The sequence below is a fragment of the Emydura macquarii genome, unplaced genomic scaffold, assembly GCF_026122565.2.
Source record: "Emydura macquarii macquarii isolate MOO-44397 ecotype Brisbane River unplaced genomic scaffold, CSIRO-AGI_Emac_v2 contig_1146, whole genome shotgun sequence".
NCBI classification, from domain to species: Eukaryota; Metazoa; Chordata; order Testudines; family Chelidae; genus Emydura; species Emydura macquarii.
The window spans coordinates 15,669,658-15,675,723 of NW_027131283.1; the positions used below are offsets into that span (position 1 = coordinate 15,669,658).

General features: G+C 43.1%; 1 long non-coding RNA gene across 1 annotated transcript; it reads right to left on the minus strand.

Moving 5' to 3' along the window:
• Window positions 1-213: 213 nt before the first annotated feature.
• LOC137152223 (uncharacterized) lies at window positions 214-1,299 on the minus strand. Its single transcript, XR_010919491.1, has 3 exons — window positions 1,129-1,299; window positions 875-972; window positions 214-264 (listed from the first exon to the last, which is right to left on the minus strand). It is a non-coding gene; the product is annotated as an uncharacterized lncRNA (long non-coding RNA).
• Between the last annotated feature and the right edge of the window lie 4,767 nt (window positions 1,300-6,066).

Consider the following 6,066-nt stretch of genomic DNA (forward strand, 5'->3'; position numbering starts at 1 on the left):
GAGTCCCAAGATTGGTATAGCTAGTTCCTTAAGTACCCGAGGATCATCAGACCCTGCCAACTTGAATATGTCTAACTTATCTAAACATTCTTGGCTTGCATTCCTTTTGTCTTGTTGTGACTATTAATTGTGTTGAGTAACTGGTCACCATTAACTTTTTTTAAATGAAGACTTAAGTAAAATTGGAATTAAACACCTCAACTTTCTTGATGTCCTCACTTATTAGCTCTCCTTCCCTTCTAATCTGTGCCTCATTTTCTTCATCTATAAAAAAAGGAGATAATACTCAGTTATGTGACAAGGGTGTCCTGAAGCTTGATTTGTCAATATTTTAAAGACATACTTTGAGATCCCTGAATGGGCGGTCTGTGTCAATGCAAAGCATTGTCTCCTTCTTTAATGTTTGCATTCTTTAAAGTGACTCAAAAATATAAAGTTGTCTAAGAACACCACATTCAGTTCTTGCTGGATAGTCTCTTTATTAATCTGAGACTAAGTCTTTTGCCTCACCCATCCAGCCTGTACATCAGGGTTGCCATCTCTCAGATCCTTTTTTTTTTTTTTTTTTTTAATTAAAAAGACATCTAGGTTTTTAAACTGTGGCTTGACAAAACCCTCACTGGGATTATTTAACTGAGGTTAGTTCTGCTTTGAGCAGGGGGGTGGACTAGATGACCTCCTGAGGTTCCCTCCAACTCTATGATTCTATGATGATCCAGTGTCCTTAAAACTGAACAGCTGGCCGCATGTACTGAGCACTCTTACAGATTTCCTGAGACAGCTACATCAAAAGAGAGAGATCTTGGGAAAACCTGCACAGGTGGCAACCCTAGCTCTGCATCATAGACTAGCCATCCCAGCAGCACCCACTCACAGAAGACCCAGTGCTGCAGCAACTCTCCTTCTTCAGACTCCAATGGTCTGGTGTAGTGACTTGTTCCTCCAGCCTAGTCACACTCATTTCTCTTCCTCCTTTTAGAGTAAGCAAAGTACAAACCAAATAGCATCTCACAAATCTAAAGCAATAAACACAATCTTCTATCCCCCCAGGACTCGTCTTCATTCTACTCTCCAAAGTGGAAAGTACACATAACATGGGGCTTAATTCTTTATAGATTCTTCTCTTACCCCACTCCTAGATTCCACTGTGTTCTTCTCCCCTCTTTCTACAGAGCACTGACTCCCAGGGCTTTGTCCCTGGAGTCCCAGCTCCCTTCTAACCACTCATCCCAATGCTTCTTCCCTAGAGCCCTTCTCCTTGTCTGCCTCTTCCCAGGCTAGATTTTTTTTTAAACCACCCCCATCTGTCTTAGCCTTTCCCAGTGACAGGAATCAGCCTCATTTCAGCAATTCCCCCTATCAACTGAACCCCCTCTGCAAGTGCCTCTATTGTCAGCCTTTTAAGAAAATCACCCAGCTTCTTCTCAGCTGAGCCTACTGATTGCACAAAACTATTTAATTCCCAGCTGATCAGCATCAGCTGGGGTGTCCATGGAAGTAGCAAATCCATCACAGGCTGAGCTCAGCTACTCTTAAATGGCTAGCCCTGGTGTGATACTTTGCTTGCAACTACTGTCCAAAGCTCAGATCCACAAAGGTACTCAGGCACTGAAACCCTAGATTTAGGTGTAGAAATCCCAGTTTTAGGCACCACTGCAATCTACAAAATACCTGCTTGACTGCTACTGCTGAACACTATAAGTGCTGCTATTTTCTGTGTAAAAATTCCTTAACCACTTAAGTTTCTGTCTCTGGGAATGCACATTGCTGCCTCACTCATCTTGATACCTATCTCCCCCCTAAACCCATTATCCACAGGAGAAGAGAGGCATTGAAGTGCCTATGTTGCTTGCAGAGCCCACAGTCCCAGTAGGCAGTTTTTGACCATACCAGAGCAGGCTCCATTCAAAATCTGGTCAGAGGAAGCCTGGTTAGAGCACTCATCTCAGCTGTGGGAGACCTTGGTTCAATTCCTCCCTCAGGCAAAGGTGGGGGGAGAAAAGATTTGGACATGGGTCTCCCACCACTCAGGAGTGTGTTCTAACTATAGAGCAATGGGATAGTCTGCTGGGGTGGGGGAATCAGTCTCTCCTGTTGAAAGGGTTTATAAATAATTAAAGAGCCATTGGAGCACACCATAGGACTCCACTTTCCAGGCAGGTCACTGGCCTATACAGTCATTCTCCCTTTATTTATTTCTCTCACTCTCCCTTTTCCTGGTCTAATGACTCTAATGGTTTATACAAAGTGAAACAGCTTCAACAGGTGACACTGAGGGAATCCAAATCAGAATATCCTATAATCCAATGGTTAGAGTGGTCACCTGAAGTGGAAGACCCTTGGTTCAGATCCTCTCTTTTCTTTAGCAAGAGGGGAGACTTGAATCCAGGTTTTCCATATCCCACATAAGTGCCCTAACCACTGGACTAACCTAGATAGCACTAGCACCCACTCTAGCTATTTTGTATGGAGTGAGGCAAGTGCCTAATTACTTCTCACAAGCATTGATTTAGGGGCATAAGCTATGTGACTCCAAGAGAGGGATTCCTGGCTGTGGATCTCAACCAGAGATGGACACCTTCCTGTAGCCAACACTTAGGCACCTAAATCTGTGAGAAGGGAGGGGCTTAAAACACATCATCTGGTCAGCATCTCCAATTGGTTAGCTTAGATGGCTCCATACCTAGTTTTCTGGCTTTTGCAGATCCCATTCTTATATACCTGTCTCTCCCCCTTCCTTGTATAGGGATGCTAGGAGCTTTACCCAGGCTTTGTGGATGCCATTGTTCCAATAATTTTTTGTTTTGTGCTTAAAAGTTAGCATTGTGACATTGAGTGTCGTAACATTTCAGTCCCTTTGTGGATCCAGGCATTCGAGACTCAAACAATCCTGCCTATCCAACTGGGGAATTCTGGTTGGGTGCATTTCTATTAAAAATGAGTTCCTGTAAAACAGACTTTCCCTTTCTGAATGAGAGGTGGAATTTTCAGTTTCCAAGGCAGTAAAGTATTGCAGATGCAGATTTTCAATATTTGGGGCCTGATCCTCATCTATCATCTACAGCACGCCTTACAATAATATTTGAACACTTCACACCTTTGAAAGTATTTATCATTGTGTCACCCTTCTGAGGTATGGAAGTTTAGTGACCCACGTTTTATACATGCGGAACTGAGACACAAAGAGTTGAAGGGCCAGCTTTTGAACAGTATTTAGGTAACTAAGGATGCAGATTGGCTGCTAGTAGGATTTTCAGAAACTCCTTTAGAGAAACAAATAAATTATAATGCAAAAGCTTTCAAGCCTCTTCTTCACAGTGCAGCTAGGCCTCTCTTGTACAGGTGTTGTTAAGGGTGTGCAGTGTTTAGGAACAATATTTTGGGCAGCTACATTGACAGAAAATCCAAGATTCACCAGTATTCCATCTTCTGTGGTATTTTGATGTTTGATACGTTGGAAGTTAATTGCTTTATCAGTTAGTGCACTTCACAACTTAACAAAAAATGTATTCAAGGATCCACACTCCAGTTACATTAGCTCATTTTGGCAGTGTGACAAAAAATGTCAGCATCTCAGCTGCACCAGGCCTTTATCAAGATGGGCTGCAAGTGCATGGTGGTGTGCAATATGAGCCTGATCCTATTCCCACTGCAGTCACCAAGAGCTTTGCTATTGACAGCTACAGCAGAAGGATCTTATTCTAGTGCAAACCCTGTAATATATCTACATACACATACACATGCATGGGAAGCATCCTCTCCATGGCTATCATCTACAGTTCCTTATTGTGTATGCCTTTTTATAACTCCTTTATTTTTGTAATATAGGGTCAAATTCTCTCCCTTTTTGTTGCTTAGGTGCTGCAAACCTGCTAGATACCAGGTGCAGACTGAGAATTTCCCTGACAAGGAGGAGCTCTCAGCTGGTCTAAAGCCAGAATAGCCAGCTCCTATGCTACCCTAGCACATGGCTATGCCAGTGGCAAGATGGGGTGTAATCAAAGCCCTAATGCACTCCACCAATTCTCAGCTAGCAGACAGTTGCTAGGGGACCATTCCCAGCAGGTGTAGAGCATCATTCTCTTGACTAGTGTTTCCCAACAGGTGTGCCACTGATGTGCTGGCAGGCATGAACAAGGGGGCCACAGAATTCTGGAAGTCACTTGTGAGGGGAAAAAAATTCTGATTTATTTTAATTAGTCTCAGAACCAAATTGCACGTTGAGCTGTTGCTCTTCGGGTGTACTCATGTGAGACAGATGTTACATCACACTGCACTTAAATGACTTGGCCATTCACGTGGAAGCCATGTTTTCTGATTAACCGTTAAGTTCCAGGGGTGAATTTTGAATTGAAGACTCAAAAATGGACAAATATTTCCAGAAAAGACATTCCAGCACCTCCACATCTACTTTCAGTGATGAAGCTGACACGAATATAACAAAGTCAAAGAGGGTGAGCTGATGCTACTGTGAGAGTTATTTGTAATTTGGATTTTTCTTTACAGGTGAGCTATCTTGCCCTCTTCCATAAAGTCTCACATATGAGAAGAAACTCTCAAACTCTCAAATGGTTCCAAGTAAGTTAAAATAACTCCTTTAAAGCAAATGTCTGTCTCTTTCCAATTAGGATAAATATTTTTCTGAGTGAAGGATCTGAATGAACAACAAGTGCAAATGACGAAAGACTCTAGCTGTTTCTGATGAAGCGCTAGCCACTGAGCTTGTGGCAAAGGCAAAAAAAAGCCTCATACAATCACAAAGACATCAATTTTATCAGCATGCAAAGAAATGGTGAGAGTAATGTTAGGTGCAAATGCAGTCAATGAAACCACAAAAGTTTTCCCTTTCAGATAACACAATAAGTTGCCACATGGATGACATGTTAGCTGACACCAAGACTGTTCCAAGGGAAAAAAAGAAAATCAAGCAGAAAATTTGCATTGCAGTTTGATGAATCAACAGACATCGGTGGTCATGATCAACTCTTGGCTAACATCAGGTTCATTGATGGAGATAGTATAAAAGAAAACTTTTATTTTGTAAACAATTGCTACGTCACACAATTGCTAGGTCACACAATCTTCATGGTAACAATGGTCTTCCTTGAGGAGGGAGAACTGCACTGAGCAAAATAGTTTTAGGCCTGATCCACAGTAGAGACTTTTGTTGACCAAAGTCAGCTTTTTGTGCCAAAACAGTGGTGCTGTACACACTGCAATCACCTTCCCTCCGACCTGCCGATGCAACTTCCCTGATTTTCAGACAAAATAAAACCACTTCAACAAGCTTTTTGCGCCAAACTTTTAGTGACCAAGCCTCAGTGTAGACACCACACTTCATTATGTCATGGTAAATGGCTTCTAGGAAGTGTCCCAAAATGCCCATCCTGACCACTCTGGCCATCAGTTTGAACTCCACTATCTGCAGCCATCTGGCCGTCCCCTTTAAAGTCCCAGGAATTTTTGAAATTCCACTTCCTGCTTGGTCGGTGTGGAGAGCTCACATCTTGGTCACATCTCATCTTCTCAGGTGACCATGGGACCCATACACCAAACGCTTTCCCACTTGGAGCAGACCAGAGGTTCTGGATCTGATCAGCGTTTGGGGAGAGGAGACTGTGCAGTCCGAGCTCCGCTCTAGCTGAAGGAATTTCAATACATACGGTCAAATTTCTCAATCAATGACAGAGAAGGGCTATGAACAGGACACACTGTGTGAAAATCAAGGAGCTGTGGCAAGGGTATCAAAAGACTAGAGAGTCAAACCATTGCTCTGGTGGAGAACTAAAGACCTGCCACTTCTACAAGAAGCTTGAGGTTATCATCAATGGCAACCCCACCTCCACTGCCAAAAGGCACATGGCAACCAGTCTCAACCCTGACAAAGAAGTTGTGGACAAGGAGGTCAACTTGGAGGATGATGCAAAGCAAGGGACTGGGTCATTTGTTGACATCAGGAGCCAGAACCTTTTCTTGACCCTGGAAGGTTCAAGCCAATTCCAGCCCTCCAGCTCTGATGTGAAGGATGCAGGAGAGAGAAGCTCGGATAAGTGATGTGATTTTTTG